Source organism: Sorex fumeus, unplaced genomic scaffold, assembly GCF_029834395.1.
Source record: "Sorex fumeus unplaced genomic scaffold, SorFum_2.1 ptg000063l, whole genome shotgun sequence".
In the NCBI taxonomy this organism is placed as follows: Eukaryota; Metazoa; Chordata; class Mammalia; order Eulipotyphla; family Soricidae; genus Sorex; species Sorex fumeus.
In genome coordinates this window covers 3741280-3762897 of record NW_026606120.1, presented here as the reverse complement: position 1 = coordinate 3762897, position 21618 = coordinate 3741280, and the positions used below count along the sequence as shown (strand labels likewise).

The window sequence follows — 21618 nt, the reverse complement described above, 5'->3', positions numbered from 1 at the left end:
GGGCTTGGGATGGAAACAACCCAAATATGGTGGTGGAAAGGTGTAATGGTGGTGGTATTGGTATTTGATTATTAAATGTGATCAAATATTGTGAACTACCTTATAAAATAAAAAAATTAAAAAAAAAGTAATAGGAGTAGGACATGGACAAAAGACCATCATAAAATGTTTCAATATTTATGGGTCAGACCTATAGTACAGAGTTTTAGGCACGTGCCTTACATGTAACCAAGCCCAGTTCAATCTCCAGCATTGTATGGCTCCCCCAAGTGCAGCCAAGCAAGTTCAATTTCCAGTATTGTATGGCTTCCCCCCGAAGCATCTAGGATGACCCAGGTAACCCCAGCATCAAAATGCCTTAGCAGCACCATCACACTGAACTACTTGCCTGGTTGGCCAAGAGTCTCTGGAGGAACACTCGTGTCATTGGAACACTGCTTGAGAGGACACCCCTACCCCCATATCTTCCCCTATTAGAGAGAAAATGAAAGAAAAAGAAGGAAAGGGCTAAATAAAGGAATAATGGAGAGAAAGAGGGGGTGAGAGACTGTGTAAACTCACACAAAAAGGGGGCACAGTACACAGCGGCGGTGGCTCTATCTCTCCAGCCGCCCGCGTTCGGTAGTCTCACCCTTCTCCCACCCCCGGGAGGTCTATGGCGATGGGCAGGCAAAGGAAGGAACGAGGCCAGACTGGTTGGTCTTAGTTGCAGTTTATTCCAATCCTCTCTCCATCCACACCAGTCTCCCTTCTCTGCCTCTGCTCTCCTTCTTCCTCCCCCATGCTACTTCATTCTCCTTCTCCATTCCCCTTTATCCTCCTTCTCTGGAGTCTGGGTTCTGATCCCTCTTTCTATTCCTTCTGACCTCTGCTTCTTTCTCCTGAACCCTTCTGCACTCCCAGCCCACTCCTACAGTCTAGTTAAATCCCAAAGCATGAGGGGTTGGGGTAATAATTACACATAGGTGTGGTCACAATCAATAGGGGTAGAACTCTTAGCTTCAGGGAAAGCCGCTCCTAGGACAGATCCTCAGAATCCCAAGGGTGTGTCTCTCCTCTCTTTGTCTGACAATCATATAAGCATATATAATATAAATCATTTTGTATGGATACAGTAAGAAATATCTTAAACTTACAGAATTGCTCTTCTAGGGCCATCTCAATCTCAGACTACAGTGCTCAGGCCAGATAGTCTTTCCCACCCCTAGCAGGATCCTAGTCTCGTCGTTACCTTTGGATCATGACAGCATTTGTCTATGATCAAACTCTTAACTTATAGTTAAGAATTGTGGCACTTTGGCCTGGCCCATTTCGATGCCAGGGTAGCTCACCGCTTGCCCTGGGTCCATTCAGTCCCTCGTCGGGACCCTGCTTTTGGGGTGTTAGGAACTAAGGGCAACTGAGGCTTAAGTCGAGAAAGCAGATGCCCGGGAGTGAATAATATCCAAAGCCAATCGAATCCTAAGTTACAAAGCCTAATGTTAATGGTCTTCCTGTATCTATACAAAAAGGATATTGCTTTAAAATAAACTGTTCATAAGGCATAAGGAGAGGAGAAAGGCAACATTTCACTCATAAAATCATAGATTTCTGGGAAACTGACCTTACAAATTAACAGAGTCTGATTAAGGGGAAAGCTGATTAACTGGGTGGGGAGGAGAGCATAGGGAAGACTGTTTACAGATAAACACAATGGAATGGAAGTGCCTCAGGAGCACTGTGATAGGTGTAACCAGATAAACCTAAGCTCCTTGTACTCCAACAAGAGACAACAGACAGATGACCTGGGAATATGTAGGGGCTTTGGTTTCAGTCATACTATTTATGGGACAGGTGACAGGTGCACACTCAACTGCCCAGAGTCTCTCAGGCAGGTTCCTTGGTAGCACAAGCACTGAATGAGGACAGAGCTAGTACCAGTGCTGACCATGTGGTGGCCCCAGTCAATGGCCTGAAGGAATTTTCTCACTCTTCCATGGCCATGCAGGCCAGGTCATCAAGGTTCCAGGATCCCTGGGATGGATTTGAGTACTCTAATATCTTTGGACCACTTCACTCTGAGCACTATATGAATTTTCCTACACTCCTTGAAGAGAGTCTTACCTTCCCACCTCAGAGCTGAGAAACAGAAACTCAGTAGGATGAGGAGACCTGCCTGGGTCACATGGCTGTGTGGACAGCACCCAAGAACCAGGACCCTGTGCACTCAGCTGAGCTCTAATGGGGCACGATGGCTTAGGACAACAACCTTATGGGGATCCAAAATTTTATTTTTAGGCAGAAAACATATTGTAACTACTGGGTTGGAGCAATAGTACAGAGGGTAGGGGGCTTGCTTTATACATGTGGTTTGATCCTGGGCATCCAGTATGGTCACCTGAGCACTGCCAGGAGTGACTCTTGAATGCAGAGTTAGGAGTAATCCCTGAGCACCACATTAAAAAACATTGAAACTTCTACAAAAGCTTTAGTATTGGGGCTGGGGCAACAGTACAGAAGGTAGGGCATTTTCCTTGCACGCAACCAACCCAGGTTTAATCCCTGACATCATATATGGTCCCCGACATGCCAGGAGTAATTCCTGAGTGCAGAGACAGGCTCCAGAAGTAAACTCTGAGCATCACCTGGCATGACCTAAAAAGAAAACAAACAAACAAAAACCCCTACCCTTTAGTCTCATCTCCTTTAATGTAGATTTTGTATTTGTGTTATAACTGTGCAGCATTTGTTAATATTTCCTAGTGTGCATTAACATATACTCACGTTGTGTATGTGACTCTGTTGAGCCCTGCCTTGTTACCTGAGATTGTGGGTGTGCTATTACCCAACATCTCTGAGTGTGATCCTCAAGTTCAGTTGTATGTGATCTACAGAGCATGGGAAGGAAAAAAGCAAAAATTCCTTGTAAGGAGAATGTGACTATCAGTGGGAAACACACCTGAAACAGTCTCAAAGTAGCAGCCCCAGAGAGGTTAGCAGAGTTAACCTGCAGCACCTGTGGGAGGTCAGTCAGAAAAGAGGGGCTGGGTGGGTAGAAGGGTTTATGCAGGTCACTCCAGGTTACTTCAGGTCCTGCTGCAACCTTGTGGCCAAGTGTGTATGCAGCTCTTTGATCATTTACTGAGTTGGAGGTAGTGAGAAAAACAGAAGATGGTGCATCACTGTGTCCACCCAGAGTCTGACTTATTTAGATCAGAGCTAACAACTTGTTTCTTGATGAACAATGTTGTTTCCTGATTTTGGACAGGACTGAGCAGCCAGTGTGAGGGAGTCTTCGTGAAGTGATTAGCAGGTGCTGTCCATGAGTAGGACTCACAGTGCCTCCTCCAGTGGTTTTCACAGACGCTCCTCACATGAACACATCTCAGGCCTGTGTGGTGGAGAACAGGGAGCCAAAACTCTGCTGAGCCTGTGCCGGTGCACATTAGGAGGGAGCATCTGGGAGAGCAATGGGGAGCGGCCAGAGAGGAGCTCTAGAAGTGATTTAGCAGGGGAATCCCTCAAAGGAATGAGCAAGAGAATAGATCTAAGTTGACTAGAGAAGGCCAGAGGTTTGGGAGGAGAATGAGCCTGATGAGGAGGGGCTGCAATAGGTGGGACTCCCTTGAGAGTCCTCTGTTTTGGCAGGTTAAATGAAGGTGGTTCGGAACCTACTTGAAACCCTAGGTAACCCCTTGTATGCAGCCTGGTTCTGAGGACTCCTGTGCCCTCTGTTGTGAGGGAAAGAGAAGCAGCTACTGTGCATACAGGCAGATAATGTGCTCTGTGTCACCTGCAGGAGGGCATTTTGGTTCTGAGTCTGTGGTACAGATACAGCTCTGCCTAGGGAAGCATCATCGTTGGCTGGGTCACACACAGTTCCTCATGCTGAGGTCTGGGAGCAAACCAATTTGGAGTGCAGTAGTTGTTCAGCAAATGTGTCTGTCTGCCACACCTTGAAGCATTGTTTCAAAGTACCTGTCCAAACCTCCTCAGTGTCTGGGTCCTGATCGTTCCTCCCTGGTAACCAGTTGCCCTGTCCACAAGGTAGGGCAGAGTCCCCTTGGGAATGCATCTTGCACTTTCACTTTCAAACAGAGAAAGGAGCCAGAACGCTGTAGACTTGGCTGTCCAGGAACAATTTTAGGCAGCGCTTGTTCTGGGTCTCTACAGACACCCAGAAAACTGCACCAGGTTCTGCTTCACCCTCCTGTGCACCTCCTGCCTCTCAGTCATGAGGGGCCCCGCACACTCAGCCTTGGGGCCAGAAACAGGGTTCGTGCTCTGAGCAGCTGGCTGCAGGTGGAAAGCTTACTGGCAGATTTGGGACCATTGGTTTCCTGACCTTTCTCAAGCTGCTGCATTTTCCAATGCTCCTGAAGAGACTTTGAAGCAGGCTTGTTGGTTTTGTGGATATTTGCATTCAAAGGACATTTGTCCAAGAGAAGTTAAGTGGTGAGCTTCTGGCTATGAGGTGGGGGCAGAGGATGTAGGTTTGGGAGGACTGGTCAAGTGGCTTTAGAATGGTGTGATTGGAAAAAAGGACTAGGACTGAAACATTGAATGCTTTTTCTTTATTTCACTGTTGCCCGTACTGGGACTGTAAGTGGCCTATTCTGTGTAAGCCCTGATCTTAGTAAATGCAGTGAATCTATAAACGTCAGTTCATTTGGGGAAGCAGATGCTGTCACTATTCCCATTTTGTGAGTGAAAACGCTGAAGCAGGAAATCTGTTATATGAACGAGAGAGAGAGTGGAGGAGTCCGGGACTCTCATCTCTCAGCCCCCAGGACCTGTCCTTCTGGGGACTCTTGCCTGCTCCCCAGATTCCACACAGAAGGCAGAAGAAAATTAATCATGTGTCAGCTGGATGTGACCTGGCAGCGCCAGTGGAGTGCAGGGTCATGTCCTGGGTCCCTCACAGCAGGGCCCGGGGTAGGGCTGAAATGTAGGTGATCGGAACAAACCAACAGGAGTATCACCTTGAAGATGGTGTTTTCTGTGCTGAGGCTTCCCCCATTAGGGGTGTGAGAGCCACTAGCTGGAGTTGGTCTGTGCCTCATGATGAGGACATGTCTGGGGCTTCTGTCCTGAGTCACAGATGGGTGTGTGACAATGGAGATATGGAGGATGGTTTCCTCCTGGGGCTCAAGTGTTGACAAGAAGTCCTGGGTAGAGTGGGGTGCACTGGGCATGCTGCTGGGGAGGCAGGGAAGGGAAAAGGAAGGGAGGGCAGGGCAAAGAGGAAAAGGAAAGGGAGAAGAGGAGAGTGAAGTGGAAGGGAGAGGAGAGAGAAGAGCAGGGCAGTGTATGTTTTCCCATTGAACCTCTGCGTCCAGTGAGTCTCTGCGGTGGGTGGTCTCAGAGGGTTGGAAGGGGTCTGAGCTGGCATCAGGCTATGTGTACCTCCTTCCCTCACAGGGAGCAGGAGGAGATTCTCTCCTGTGGGGGTGTCCCAGCCCTGAGCCTTGCCTGTTGGTCCTGGCTGCCCATCTGGTAGGTGGGCAGCAACGCGGTCTTTTGACATCCTGTGGAATCCAGTCGGTAACGGCTCTAGTCCAGCGGTCATCTCTAAATCTCGTTACATGACCAGCCCATCTGATTTTTGACACCTTGGCAAACGAGACAGCGACCCTGATTCTTGATCCTCGATGGAGGTCAAAACTCCAGATTCTTTCTCTTAATTGAGTGAAACGTGATACTCCAAGGATAGCTCTTTCAATTCCTCTTTGGGAGACCTCAATAGCATTCTCATCCTGTTTGTGTAGGGCCCAGGGGTTCGACAGAGTGATATCATTTCACCGAAACTCTTCAGTGCCACCCTCGAGAACATCATGCGATGACTGGAATGGGAAGGAATGGGAGTGAAGATAGATGGTCGGCAACTACACCACCTCCGCTTTGCTGATGACATTGTTTTAATAACACCAAACATCAGCCAAGCGGCACAAATGCTGGCCGACTTTGACCGTGAGTCTGGAAAGGTCGGACTACAGCTGAATCTTACGAAGAAAATGTTTATGAGAAACAGCCTCCTTCCTGATGCCCCATTCGCTCTCAATGGAACGACCATCTCCAAATGCAACAGCTATGTGTACCTAGGTCGAGAAGTCAACATGACAAATGACCTGGCACTGGAACTGTGCAGGAGGAAGAGAGTGGCTTGGAACGCCTTCAAGAGCATCGAAGAAATAGCTAAGAGGACGAAGAACCTCCGGCTCCAGGCACATCTCTTTGATTCCACTGTTCTTCCTGCATTAACATATGCTTCAGAGACCTGGGCCCTATGCAAACAGGATGAAAACGCTATTCAGGTCTCCCAAAGAGGAATTGAAAGAGCTATGCTTGGAATATCACGTTTCACTCAAATGAGAGAAAGAATCCGGAGTTCTGACATCTGTCGACGATCAAGAATCAGGGACACTGTCTTGTTTGCCAAGGTGTCAAAAATCTGATGGGCTGGTCACGTAATGAGATTTAAAGACGACCGCTGGACTAGAGCTGTTACCGACTGGATTCCACGGGATGTCAAAAGACTGCGTGGCCGCCCACCTACCAGATGGTTAGACTTCTTCATCAAGATCATGAACGATCGGTTTGAGGCTCTTCATGTTCCTAGAGTGAACAGACGCCATTGGGCTACACTACCATGCGACAGAGACAAATGGAGACGTTACTGGTGCCCACTCGAACAAATCGACAATTAACCGAAAGTCAAGTGATCAAGTGATTTTAAAATACTTTCTGTCATGTTTTACAATAGGATCAATATTTATGAGTCAGAAGGCATACCTACTGACCATAGCCACCTTCAAAGTGCCAGTATCCTTCCACCACTGTCCCTAAGTCCTTTTTCTCCTGAAGGCAATTGCCTTTTCCTTCTTCTAGAGGACATCTTCAATTGTGGCCCATTTTCATCATCTGCACACCAGCAGCACAGAAGTCTGTGACTCTGCTTCTGGGGTCACATCTAGTTGTCTGACCAAATCCATGACATGATTTTGCTTTTGATTCTTGTGATTAATTCTATATTAATCAGGATGATGTCTACATCTCAATATGTCTATAGCCATACCACCCTGAATGCGCCCGATCTCATCTGATCTCAATATTTATAATCTTTTTTTCCTCCTTTTTTTTGGGTCTCTCAAGCAGTGCACAGAATCCTGGGGTCTCCTCCCAGTCATTCTCAACTGATAGAAACAGCAGGTCAATGATAACGTCCAAGGATGCCGAGCTTCTTGAGCTCTTCAGTTGAGGCCACCTGGGCTCTGCTGGGGGTAGGGGGAGTTGGTCCTTGAGGGATATGCTTGGGGGAACATTCGGTATTAGAGAGTGAGAGTGAGCTGGTGTTTACCTCTTGTGAACATCATCTCTCTGGCCCCATAATTTTAGTCACAGTTGTAAAATTTATATTTTTCATGGACTTAACAATTTTTTCACATACCTTGGGATTCAGACCTGGGATTCTTTGGGGTTCTACTATGACACCGATTCTCCTGGAAGCTTTCTGGGCAACACTTGGCAAAATAAAGTGACTAGATTCAGTTTTGTTTGATTTTGTTCTCACTTATCTCTCTGGAAGCTTTATTCTCCCCCTACCCCACTTCTCTGGAGCGATAGCACAGCAGGTAGGGCGTTCGCCTTACAAGCGGCCAACATGGCCGACCCGAGTTCGATTCCTCCGCCCCTCTCGGAGAGCCCGGCAAGCTACCGAGAGTATTCGGTATGCCAGACACAGTAACAACAAAGTCTCCAATGGAGACGTTACTGGGCCCGCTCGAGCAAATCGACGATCAACGGGAGGGCCTTTACCTTTACCTTTACCTTTACCCCACTTCTCTAAAGAGATAGATAAATCAAATGTCTTTCCTTTCACAGAATATGTGTGTCTCTTTGCGTTGAACCTTCCTTCTTCCCTTGAAACCTCTCAATTGCCTTCTAACTGATTAAGATAAATTTTTTCCTGTATCCTGAGTTTCCTTCACTTATGGATTACAATTATCATATAAGTGAAGCTCAGTCAAGTTGTAATTTCCTCTATTGTTTACAGAAAACTTAGAGATCCAAAACAATTTTTCTAAGTTCTTTATAACTAAAGTGAGGTCTAGAAAATGTTGATCTCTTAATTTTTTATAAGAAAATTTACTTTTCAGGTTAAACAAGTCTATGTGCTTGGTCAGCACAAAAAGAAAATCATATCTGGGCAATAACATTTCTATTTCTCATACTGAGAGATGTTTATAAAACCTATCAGTCTCTGGGTATTGAGCTTTTGGGCTTATCCTTATGGGGACGTTGGCACATGATGGCTTTGTGTGTGGGAATGTGTGTGTGTGTGTGTGTGTGTGTGTGTGCGTGCACATGTATCTGTCAAGGGTGTATATAAAAGAATCAGTTGAATGTTTTCAAAATATGCCTATTGTTAACTTCATTATGATGTTTCAAAAATGTACCTGGTGTCTAAAGTGTATACAAATCTCTGACATGTATGTGTGTATGTGTGTGTTTCTTACAGATTGGTGCAAGGACAAGTTCCTGACCTGTGAGTGACTTCCTGTTCTTTCTGGAAGGTCCTACTGTTGCTACCCATACAACTCTGGTCTCTCCTTCATCTCTCTGTGGTGACACAGATGCTTCTACTATCAGTGGTGGTGGGTGGTGGGTGGTAGGTGTGTCTTATATGGAGTCTAAAGAAGTTTGCTTCATGGAGTTCACATTGATCCTTAAGGGTCTTGTGACAAATTTAACATCAAATCCCCAATCAGTATTGTGGTTCCTTTTTTTGCTTACAAGACTTGTGTCACTAGCCCCTCATCTCAGGAGGCTAATTTCTCCATTACTTGGAGCTAAGATATGGGATGAGGTTTCGTGTGCTCCTATTGTGCTGAAGGCCTTGTGTGATCTCTGCAGGGCCTGTCACTCTGGATCCAGGATCTGCCCATCCCAACATTGTTGTCTCTCACAAGAATAAAAGTCTGACCATGATGGACACTAATTCAGCATCAGAAGACACAAGTAGCATCTTAGGCCTTGAGGGCATCACATCAGGGCACTGTTGTTGGGAGGTGGAAATCAGGAATGGAGACAGAAGCATTTGGTTTCTAGGGGTCTGTAGAGAAGACGTGAAAAGGAAAGGATGGTACACCGTGTCTTTAGACAAGAGTTTCTGGGTTGTGGGGAATTTTGAAGAAGGATTTCATGCTTCAGCTACTTCTCAAACTCCCCTTTTCCTTTGTCAGGTTCCCCAGGGATGTCTCCTTCTATTACATGACTAATGGCTCCCACATTTACTCCTTCTTTCATGTTTTCTTCTCTGGGACCCTCTTTCCATACTTTATGATTCATTCAGGAGCTGTGTCTCTGTCCATCTGCTCCGTTGGTGGGTGGGCCTGAGCCCCCTGTGCCCATTAAGAGTTTTCCTTTTTCTCAGGAGGAGCCTGTGAGCTCAGACTCTGGTGTTGATGGTGCTCCCCCAGGACCCAAATCTCCATTACTCCACTGAAACCCTGAGGTCATGTCCCCATCAATGTCCCCTCCCTTACTGGTGACTCTTCCAGGAACTGCAGACCCTATTCCAGAGGTGTCTGAGTGAGTCTTGTGTGACTGCAGTCTTGGTCTGTTGCTCTGGCTGGAGACTTTACTAGGGAATATATATATATATATATATATATATATATATATATATATATATCTTTTCTTTTTGGGTCACACCCAACGATGCTCAGGAGGTATTCCTGGCTCTACACTCAGGAATTACTCGTGGGACCAATGGGATGCCAGGGATTGAACCTGGTTGCCACGTGCAAGACAAATTTCCTACCTAGTGTACTATCCTGACAGAATTATTTTTGTTAATAAAAATGGGAGTATGGGAATTTTATACCTTTGGACAAATGTATGAGTACTGAATTTCTCTCCAGAATACAAGGAAGTTGACTCTATGCAGCTTGAATGGGTTCAGAGAAACTGAGATCAAGTGTGGGTCCTCAGCTATGTATTTGGGATCTGGGTCTGCCTAGAAAAGCTGGTCATTCAGTTTTTCTTGGGAATGAATAATAAATGGATCTTTTATAGAAGAAGAAACTCATATTTCCTCTATTTTCTATTCTGGTGGGAGAGAAACATCTATTTTCCCAGTGGCAGTAATTTTTTGTTAACATAAAAAACTCATGTTTTGTTCATTTATGGATTCAGGTGCAGGAACTGGTTTCCCATTTACAAAAATAATGTCAACATTGGATGTAAAGAAAACTGCTATCAAATGAAGATGTGACTAGGAAAATTTTGTTTGTTTCTTTGGGTCACACCTGACTGTTCTTCGGGCTTGCTCTGGCTCTTGTGCTCAGAAATCACATCTGATGTGGTTCAGGGGACTATATGGGATACCAGGGATTAAACCTGGCTGACTGTGTGCAAGGTAAGTCTCTTAGCTGCTATACTATCACTTCAGCCCCACACTAAAAGAATTCTGAGGTGCAGAGTAAATTGCAGAAAGCTTTGTAATGCCAAGTAAAAGTTAACAGGGGACAAAGGGAAGCAGGCTTTTGAAGACTCATATCTTCAGAAATGTTTACTGAAGGTATGTTCTTTCAGCTATGTAGGGAACAATAACCTGTTGTATATTGACCCTGACCTAGGCTTTGGATGTTTTAGGGAAAAAGCAATGTGATGTCTGCATTTTGTCCTTTTTATGTCTGTACTTATCTGTATATATTTACTGAATTTTTCCTTTCTTTCGTTGATAATATTTATAATTTGAATAGTACCATTTATGACTTTCATAATAATATTTCTAATATTGTTTTTCTTGGGTGAGAGATTTAGTCCTTTTCCAGTACCACTCAAGGCTTACTCCTGGCTCTGTGCTCAGAGGTCACTGCAAACAGTGCTGAGTTAGGAGTCTAACTATGATTAGTCTTTTGCCAGACAAAGATCTTAACCTGTATTATTTCTCTGACTTTATAATATTGTTTTTAGATAATACTGTAGGTAAAAAGATTGTGACTGAATTTGAGGAACAAACAGCAGTTGTTTTGGTTACACTCAGACTGTGTGTCTTCTCATTCTTGGGAAAGTGTGAGAGGTTTGTTTTGTTTGCTTTTGGACCACACTCAGCAGTGTGCAGGGCTCTGCGCTCAGGGATCACACTTGGTGGTGTTCAGGAGACCATATCAGGTGCTGGGGATAGAACTTGGGTTGACTCTGTGCAAAGCAAACACCCTGCCAGGTGAGAAATGTTTCACTTGTAAGGTAAGCTTTGTCTTGATGGGTGAAAATGTAGTGTTTGGAGTCAGGTATGTAGGTCAGTGCTAGAGTGCTTGTCTTGAATGTATGAGACCTGGGATTTGATTGCCAACACCCCAAAACTAACAAACAGAACAAAAGAAACCCTCCCCCACCACACAAAACAAAACAAAACACAAAACCACAGAAAATGTAAGCTTTGCATGAAATTAAAATGCAGGTAAATAATGTGTATAAAGACTAAGTGGACAAAAGGGCGCCTCCTATCAACTAACAGCCTTTCAGTCCAAGTGTCCCCTGCAGTGCCATACTGTGTGATATTGGAGCTAGTCCTTAACTGTTTCCTATCTGCCATCTGACAGTATTAGCTTTTGTCAGCAATGTACATGGGGCACTCATGTCACAGACTGAAGTTGGTGGGCCCCCATGGGTGGTTTATGTGAGACAGAGAGGATAGAGAAGGCAACTTTCTCCTGATCCACCTCTGCCACCTGGGGACCAGTTGGGAAGATGAGGCCTTAGGATGGAGCAAGTATTTGCTCTTTGCAGAAAAGGAGAGTCAGTCCTAGGCCTTACCCAGAGATTATAGGCACTTGTCTTCCTCGCTAAAAGGAATTTCAGGAGCAGATGAGCAGTGAAGTAAAAGCAGATTTTATATGGAGGTTTTTAGGAAGGTGAAGGAGGGAGAGAAAATGAGCGAGAGAAAGCAACACACTCAAGGGTGAAGCCAGGCTTCTCCAAAGATGGAGAGAACCTCATGACACATGTGGGCACAAGCAGCACATGGGCTCAGGCAGCATATGTGCACCCTTTCTTAGTTCAAGTTGACTTTTAGAAGGTTTTTCCAACCCGCCCCTAATTAGGGATTTCTAGCTAGGTAAGGGTTCATTGCTAGGGTGGTTGCTAAGGGCTGTTGCTTTATCTAGAGTTTCTCTGGCAGAGGTGGGAGTCGTTCAGGTATCATTAATCTTCTTCAGGTCCTTATTTGCGGCCTCTGTCTCTGCTGAAGTTTGTGTCTTTGTGGGGTCCAGTCTCCTCCTGGTCTGTCACTGGCACCAGGAAGATTAAATCAGGCCTGGGCCTTAATTTTTGTATCTTTGAGGCAACTGGATTTATTACTTCTCAGAAATTCTATTGCATGGACCTTCTCCTATCTTTCTGCCTGCCTGGCTTCTCTTCTAGTTCTGGTACTTTTCTTCCTGAAGCTAAGATGTGATGCCACTGTGATCAGAAGGCCTGTTCTCTCCCCTCTTTTAATGGCCATGTCTGAAACTGACATAGGTTGTATCCAGAGATAATCTTGTCAGTTAAAAGTGGTGGACTTCTGCTCTGCGCCCTTGGTCTGTGGCATAATAGTGAACTTCATGACCTTCCCCAGGCCAAAGTTCCATGTTCTTCAATTTAAGGGTCATCTCCTAAAGTTCTCTGTTCATTGGGAGACTGCTCCAGCTCCAGAGGGAGTATCTGCTCCCCACACATGCTATTTCTATGCTCCTTAAAGTTTTCTTTGCTTTCTTTAGTAGAAAACTACCTCTTACTAGTTAATAATTCTTTATATCAGTTTTTCCCTCTTCAAATAACTTAGGTGGTTTCTCTCTCCTGATTGGATTTTGACTGATAACAACCTCTTAATTGTGATGTAGTTTGTAGGAGTCCCTGGAGCTGCTCACATTACGTGGCGAAGGGTGATGGAAGCTCCCACATTCTTCACAATCATTTCCCCTCACTCTAAGAGCCTAACAGCAATAGTCTCTGGGGTGCCTTTGTGAATTTTAGGTACACTTATTTATTGTATTATTCACATTTGTCCCCTTTCCACTAAACTTGTACCTTTTGATATAAGGAATTTGTTTGTCAAATCACTTGATCACTTGATATCCCGTTACTCATCGATTTGCTCGAGCAGGCACCAGTAACGTATCCATTCATCCCTGTTGCATGCTAGTGTAACCCAATGGCATCTGCTCAGTCTAGGAACAAGAAGAGCCTCAAACCGATCGTTCAGGGTCTTGACCAAGAAGTCTGACCATCTCGTAGGTGGGTGTCCATGCTTTCTTTTGATGTCCTGTGGAATCCAGTCGGTAATGGCTCTAGTCCAGTGATCGTCTCTAAATCTTATTATGTGTCCAGCCCATCTGATTTTCAATGCCTTGGCAAACGCAACAGCATCCCTGATTCTTGAGCGTTGACGGAGGTCGGAACTCCAGATTCTTTCTCTCATTTAAGTGAAGCGTGATACTCCAAGTATAGCTCTTTGGATTCCTCTTTGAGAGACCCGAATAGTGTTCTTACCCTGTTTTTGTAGGGCCCAGGTCTCTGAGGCATATGTTAATGTAGGAAGAACAGTGAAATCAAAGAGATGTGCTCAGAGCCGAGGTTCTTCATCCTCTTAGCTCTTTCTTTGACGCTCTTGAAGGCGTTCCAAGCCTCTCTCTTCCTCTTGTGCAACTCAGGTGCCAGGTCATTCATCATGTTGACTTCTCGACCTAGGTACACATAACTGTTGCATTCGGAGATAAATAAATAAATAGGCAAATAAAGGAGCTTTTATCAAAGGGGAAACCAGCATAGAGGGATGAAGGCCTTTGAAGTATGGGACTCATGTGAGAAGCCCAGAAAAGCTATAAGAAACAGAACTTCATTTCCAGAGAGTGACTGGATCTCCTGAGGGGAGCAGCTCAGACTGCAGGAACTGTAAGAATATCAAGGGAGACCTTCAAGAGATCCAAGCTCTGCCTCTTGGTCACCATTCTAGCATGAGACGTTAGGGGTCAGTTTGAGAAATCTGAACATATAAAGTAACTTGAAGGAGCAAAAGGCTTCATTTCAGCTTCTTCAGAGGTGGCCAGCATCTCTGCCTGAGCCTGTGCTCTCTGGTGCATTCTCCATCTTGGGTATTTGTCTGCATCTCTGCTGGGGATTGTGTACTTGGCTCTTTCCACTCTGGAAATGGTTGAATACTCTCTTAAGTCTCAAACGATTTCTCTCTCTGTGTACTTCCCAAATACACTTTCTTGCTTCATTGTTCTGATTTTTTCCCACGTTCCCTGCTGCCGTAAGGTTAGGCAGCAGAACAGAGGAGAAGGAACCTGAGTGTAAAAAACTAAACACGCAGAAGTTTGTGTGTTCGCAGTCTCTCTGGACGGCTCTGTCTCACTGCCTGTGTTCCGGTGCTCTTGAGCCTCTGTGTGTGTGGCCTGGATCGGGACGGCTGTTGGCCAAGGGCAGATGAAGGAAAAGACAAGAGCTAGGCTGGTTGGTCTTAGTTGCAATTTATTCCAATCCTCTCTTCATTCATTCATGTCTCTCCTCTGCCTCTCTCCAACTCTCCTGTCTCTCCAACTCTCTTGCATTCTCGGCTGATTCTGCACCCAGTCAGGTAGCAAAATCAACATAAGAAAGCCCTTCCTGAGGGCTCACCTAAAAGGTATTCTAAAGCCCTTCCTGACTGCCCCAGGCAAAATACCTCCTAAGGTGTTTTTCTCCTTTCCTCAGTCCAATAACTATCAACATCTTAATACTAGTTATTTTTGTATGGACAAAGTAAGAGATAACATTGAGACTTGTAGGGCATCTTACCACAGACTCAGACTACAGCGCTCAGGTCAAATTAATCATTCCTAGTCCTAGCAGGGTCCAAATCTAGTTATTACCTTTGGATCATGACAGCATTTGTCCATGACCAAGCTCTTAATTTATAGTTAAGCATTATGGTTATTTGGCCAGGCCCATCTTGATGCCAGGGTAGCACATACCTTACAGCTTGCCCTGGTTCCATCCTGTCCCTCATCGGGACCCTGCTTTTGGGGACGGTAGGAAGAAAGGGCAGCTGAAGCGTAGGTGAAAGTGATGTAGGCAGGTAGATAGGGAAAGGCTCTCTGCAATGAAACAAAGTCTCATAGAAGAATTCTAGGACCAACCCACCCTGTGGAGACAGAGAATAAGGACTTGATAAGACCATCCCCAGACCCTGAAGATATGGGCCTCCTCCCCATGAAATTCCTCCTTTCCGAGAACCCCCTTTTCAATCCGGTTAACTCCAGCGACCCAGCCCCAAGGAGATTCCAGGACATTCCAAGTCAGATGATTCTCGAACCCCCTTTCAATCCGGTTGACTCCAGCGACTCAGCCCCAAGGAGATTCCAGAACATTCTGAGTCAGAAGGATCTATAAGAACCAGCTCGAGAGCCCACTTGGCGCTCTCTCCACCCTCGGAGAAGCCCGCGTTCCCTCTGGACACGTTACTCTCTCTCTCTTACTCTCCATTCCCCCGCTTATCTGCTTATCCCTTTCTCTCCCTCTCCAAAAGCCTCCAAATAAAACCTGTTACTTCACTGCTCGTCTTGAAAGAATCCATCTTAGGGCATCAAATTTTTGTGTACTTTAGCTAACTTGCAACATTGCTTTCTGTAAAACTGCTTGGCTGCTTTGCACCTGGGGTAGAGGGGACTTGGAAAGTGATTTACTGTCCCTGAAATGTATTGTCTCAGTAAAGCACCCTGCAGATTTGGGTAAAGGATAACTCAGGATGCGGGTGGTTGGGGGAAATTGCCCTTTCCTGGAATGTATTGTCTCACTAAAGCACCCTGCAGACTTGGGTAACTCAAAACGAGGATGGTCAAGGGAGATTACCTAAGGCTTAATGATTCCAGCTATAACCTTGCTTGTGCTGACAATCGATGTACTGTACGTAAATGCTGATCTTTGAATCTATAGGCTAAGGAGTGAGGTACATTTAAATGGATTGGTTAAGAAAGTATATGTTGTTACAAATCTATTGGCTATGAAATGCGCGGGCTTTGCTGTAACGGCCAGTGAAGGCCTATATAAGATCCCCTTTGAAGAAGTTCGGGGCTCTCAGCCACTGCCCGTTTTTGGGGTATGCTGCGGAGCCCCAGCATGCTGGTCTAAATAAACCCCGTTTTTACTCCTGCAGGAATTGTGTCTATCTGGTCTCTCCGCGCCTCCCAGGGCTAGGGAACTCCCGATCCCAACATTCTACTCCTGAAATTCTTTTCTGCAAGCGAGACAAGAACCCCAGAAACCTCGGGTAAGGCTTGGGACTGGTCTCTCCTTTCCTGCAAAGAGCAAATTCTCGCCCCAGCTTGATTCCGTGGCTCCCCGAGCAATCGGGTGGCGGGGATTAACTCCCGTGCCGAGAAGATCAAGCGGACTTCAGGTGTGGCTTGACGGCCACCTTGTGGGGCTGGCGGGGCTTAGGCCCGTGCCGAGCAGGTGCTCACTGCAGACTTTACCGGTCCTAGCCTACCCAGGGTTCCGGGTGGCAGAGGTGGGTGGGGAGAAAGTGGCTGTCTTTCTCCTCCCCACTTCACATAAGTCACCCGTGGGGCCCACCGACATCAAAAGAACAGATGCCAAGGAGGGAAATATCACTGAGAGTCACATTACAAAAGCATGTCTTCTTGTGTCCATACAAAAAGTGATGTAGGCTGGTAGATAGGGAAAGTCTCTTTACAATGAAACAAAGTTTCATGGAAGAAGAATTCTAGGAATGACCCACCTTGTGGATACAGAAAACAAAGGCCTGATAAGACCATCGCAGACCCTCAGGATACAGGCCTCCCCATGAAATTCCTCTTTTTGGACCTCCCTGGTAACCTCCTTAGCAACGGACTTTTACCTGGAAAGAGGCCTCATGTGGGGACAGGCTGGGGAAACCCTATAAAGGCCACCTTGAACAAAGGAAGGGCTCGCATATGCTGCCCGAGCCCATGTGATGCTTAGGCCCACGTGGCTGAGCACATGTGGTGCCTGAGCACATGTGTCGCCCGCATCTCCCCTCTTGAGATGTGTACTTTCATGCTTTCATGTCTAACTTTACTCTCTCTCTCTGTCTCTCTCTGTCTCTTTTTGTCTCTCTCTGTCTCTCTCTGTCTCTCTCTGCCTCTCTCTCTCTCTCTCCCTCTCTCTCCCCCTCCGCACCTAAAAATCCTCCAAATAAAATCTATTTATTTCACTGCTTGTCTACTCCTGAAATTCCTTTCTGCGAGGCAAGACAAGAACCCAGTAACCCTGGGTCCCAGGTGGCAGAGGCGGGGAGAAAGTGACTGTCTTTCTCCTCCTCATTTCATATAAGTCACCCGTGGGGCCCACCGACATCAAAAGGACATTGCTCTGAATAAACTATGCAAAGGACTTAGGGAGAAGAGAAAAACAATATTTACAAGTCAACAGAGCACAAAAAAAGAAGTTACAAATAAACCCAGAGGAATGGGAACACTGTGATGGGAGGAACCCAATAAACCTAAACTACCTGAGGCTATGCAGGAAGGACAGAACAGTGTTATCCTACACCTGAGAGTAAGCTAGAACCATTTTTTTTTCTTTCTGCAAAGAACAAATATTTGGTCGAGTCTGAATTCCACAACTCTCAGAGAAATTGGGTAGCAGGGATAACTTTCCATTGACAAAGAAATTCTCTGGATCCAGTATCATTCTTTCACAAGTGATTATCCAATTTCCCCTACGCCATTTATTAAAGAAATTTCCTTGCTCCACTTTAGGCACCTAATTCTCTCTTCAAAGGTTAACTGTCCAAGTAGCTGAGGATTTATCACTGGGATTCCAGTTCTGATCCATTGTTCTGTCATACCATATTTATCCTTGTACCAAGATCCTTTAATTACTATAGCTCCACAGTAGAGTTTAAATCAGGGACTTTGATACCTCACAAGTTTTTTTTTTTTTTTTTGTCCAAAATGGGTTTGTTTATTTTTGGAATTTTTATGTGTTCATACAAATTTTAGTAGTTCTTGTTGTGATTCCTTGAGGAGTATTGGGATTTTTGATAACGATTTTATTAAATGTTTATTGCCTGGTCAGGATAAATATTTTGAAAATATTAAATCTTCCGATTCTCGAACATGCAATATTTTTCTATATCCTGGTGTCTTCTATTCCTTTCATATCCTTTGTTAAGTTGATTCTTTGGTATCTGATGTCTTTGAACAATAAGTTCTTTTTTATCTCCTTTTGTTCTAGTTCATTTTTTGTATATAGAAACACAACAAATTTTTGTGTATTTGTTTTGTATCCTTCTACTTTGCATAATTGATTAATTTCTTCTGGAACTTTTTTTTTTTAGGTAAAACTGTTTATTTACATTCACCAGGAGAATGCAGTACTATCCTTTCTTGAACAAAAAGTGGGTACTATGGAAACCATCTTTGAAGGAAGTATACAATAAGCTTATTATTTAAATAAACTCTTGAGTAGGAAAGAAAGAACAGGTTGGGAATCAATGTCAAATATACTGGTTCAGCTCTGCAACATCTCCTCACTGGAAACATTAATACCACAGTGTCAGAGTCCCCAAACTTGGACTCGAAGCCTCAAAACTCTGTCTCCTTGACTTGTTTCTTTCTCGACTCCACCCAGTTGAGATTATTAATGGTTTGTTTCATGTCATCATTTCTGTCTTCATAAGGTTTCTTCAGAACATTCATTAGTCCCTCTCTAGGATCTGTCTTAGTGTCATAGGAGGACTTTTCTTTCTCTTTGCAGTCCTCGACCTGAGTCAGGTATTCCCACTGTGTATTCTTTTGGCTTTCTTTCTACACAAGATCAGAACTGTATCAGTCTTTTTTTTTTTTTCTTTTTGGGTCACACCTGGCGGTGCACAGGGGTTACTCCTGGCTTTGCACTCAGGAATAACTCTTGGCAGGTGCTCCGGGGACTATATGGGATGCTGGGAATCGAACCCGGGTCAGTCGCATGCAAGGCAAACACCCTACCCGCTGTGCTATTGCTCCAGCCCAGAACTGTATCAGTCTTGACCTTTTTTGAACAGCCTTCCACAGAGACGGGTTTCAGGAGATTGTTCACGATCATCGAGTGGTTCTTCCTGTTTAGGTTCTTGACCAGAAGCTCGAATGACCTCTCTGTGAAGCGCACCTGCACACTCTTGGAGGGGTTCATGGGGGACGCACTGGTGCACTCCAGCCAAGGTGACGTAGATCTTCGCGAACTTATCAGACTGGGCCCACCTGTAATTAATGATCTTCACCGTGTGTTAGGGTGCAGATTGAGATCTCCCTCTAATGACAAAGAGACTCCAGGGACTGCAAACAGCAAGCAGGGTTTATTGTAAGACTGGCTAGCCAGGGTCCAACTGCCTACACAGACACGCAGGTCCGGCAGGTTGGGTAAAGACCCCAAGCTTCTTCAAAGGAGATCTTATATAGGCCCTCCTCAGCCATTACAGCAGAGACCGCGCATTTCATAGCCAATAGATTTATAATAACCCATACTTTCCCGACCAATCCATTTTAAAGTACATCACTCCTTAGCCTATAGTATAAAGATCAGCATTTGTGTCAGTGCTTAGGAACATCCTGGTTTTTAGGGCAGTCCTGGGTCTTATGACATGGGTCTTGTGAGAGACATCTGGTTATCTGGTCTGACCCCCCCCTCCCCCCCTTTCTCGTGACTTGCAACTCAGGGGGACCTGTATCTGAATTCCTTGCTCAGGGGCAGAAAAACCAGTTATTTTGCAATGTGGGTTCCTGTTAAACTAAGCTAGATTAATTTTGGTGGTCCATTTTGGGCCTGTCCCTCACATGTGTACATGTGTAGCCCGTGGTCACGGGCACCACCAGAACCACGTGCTCCTCACTGCTGACAACATCTGTTTTCTTCTGTGACTGTGGCTGTGTCTTGTTCTTGATCTCTGTTTCAAGCTTAGACTTCTCTGCTGTAAGGGTATCGCAGATTCTCTTTCTGGAAGTCTTTCCCAGCAGTACCTTCACCTCTTCTGGATCTTTCTATAGCTTCTCCATGACTGATGCCACAGCAGGCTGTGCCCGGGACACCGCAGCTCTGGAGTGAGGTGGCCCTGCACATGCAGTGTGTCTGGAACCTTCACAAGCCCGCCCCAGCACCGCTTCCCAGGACATGTGGCCCTGCCCAGCCCACACCCCAGGCACCGCTTATGTCTTGTAAGTCAAGATGGGAGAGTTTTTCAAAAATTTTAAAGTGGAATTTTGGTGTCTTTTGTGGATATTATCATGCCCTGTGCCTGGACTGGTTTGACTTTTTCTTTTCCAATTTGGATTCTTTGATTTATTTTTCTTATCTAATTGCTGTGACAGGGCCTTCCAAGAATATATTAAATAATAGTGGTGGACCGTCTCTTGGCCATGTAGAAACTCGGTTAAACTCACTAAGGCCATACCACCCTGAGCTTGTCTCATTGTGTCAAAGATAAATGCACTTTTGTTTCTCATATTTTTGAGAATGATGATGTCTTAGATCAAAATTTGAGATTTTTTCCTTCATTCTGTTCTTTGAAGGGTTTGAAATGCCCTGGTGATTACTGGCAGTCTGTGCATACTAGATAATAAAGCTAATAAGTTTGTTCGAAAGTAGACGTCAAATCAAAACTGCAGTTCAAGAAGGGACTAGAAGATTTGGCTTTTCCGTTTGCAGATAATTTCCTGTTAATTCTAATAAAGAGTAAATTTAAATAACTTTTGATAAAAGACTATTAAAAAAAATGACCATTCCCTCCCCCCCCCCATCCCTCCCCCAAGTCTTCCAGGAGTGATTCCTGAGTGCATAGGCAAGAGTAAACCTTGAGCACAGCCAGTGTGACCAAAAAATTTGAAATTAAAAAAATTTTTTTTTAATGATCCCCTTTTGTTCTGGTCTTCTAATTAATACTTATTAAGTATTAATACTTACCATAATAGGGTTTAAGGTGCTTGCCTTTCACATGGCTGATCATGGTTCACTCACTCACTCAGTCACTCACTCAGTCACTCACTCACTCACTCACTCACTCACTCACTCACTCACTCCCACAATGGTTCCCCAGCACCACCAAGTATGATCCCTGAACATTGCTGGATGTGATGCTTCCCACTCCCCCCCCTACCCAAAAAAATATTGTACTAAGGTCCTTTTTTTTTTTTTAACATGAACGTTCATATATTAAGCAAACACTGCATTGCCTTTAAATGAATTCAGGAGAAGGGAGATCATATACGGTGCCCAGAGTATGATAAATCCTGAGAGTTGTATTCCTGAGTATCATTTTCTGTAAGCAGAAATACTTTGTTCCTTTGTTCCTGCTCCTTCTTAGAGCATTGCTCTAATTTGCTGAAGCTGGATTAAGACTTACCACCTCAGTTGTCAAAATATGTTCTTTGGCTTCCTCTTATCTGCCTTTTCTCAAACACAGCAAAAGAGATACTCATTTGGGGCTCTGGAACCAAAGCCCTCATATGTACCTTCTGTTTTCTTAAGCTTGTTCTAAGCAGATTATCTACACTGGGCCAGAATTTGCATTTGAAATGTTTTTGTAATAATTTCTTAGGAAGATGTACTTAGATGAGAATTTTGGCACAGTTAAGTGACAAACTCCTAAAGACT

At 44.9% G+C, this 21618-nt stretch overlaps 1 pseudogene; it reads right to left on the bottom strand.

The window, feature by feature from the left end:
- Positions 1-18578: 18578 nt before the first annotated feature.
- On the bottom strand, positions 18579-20141 carry LOC130036019 (calcyclin-binding protein-like; annotated as a pseudogene).
- Between the last annotated feature and the right edge of the window lie 1477 nt (positions 20142-21618).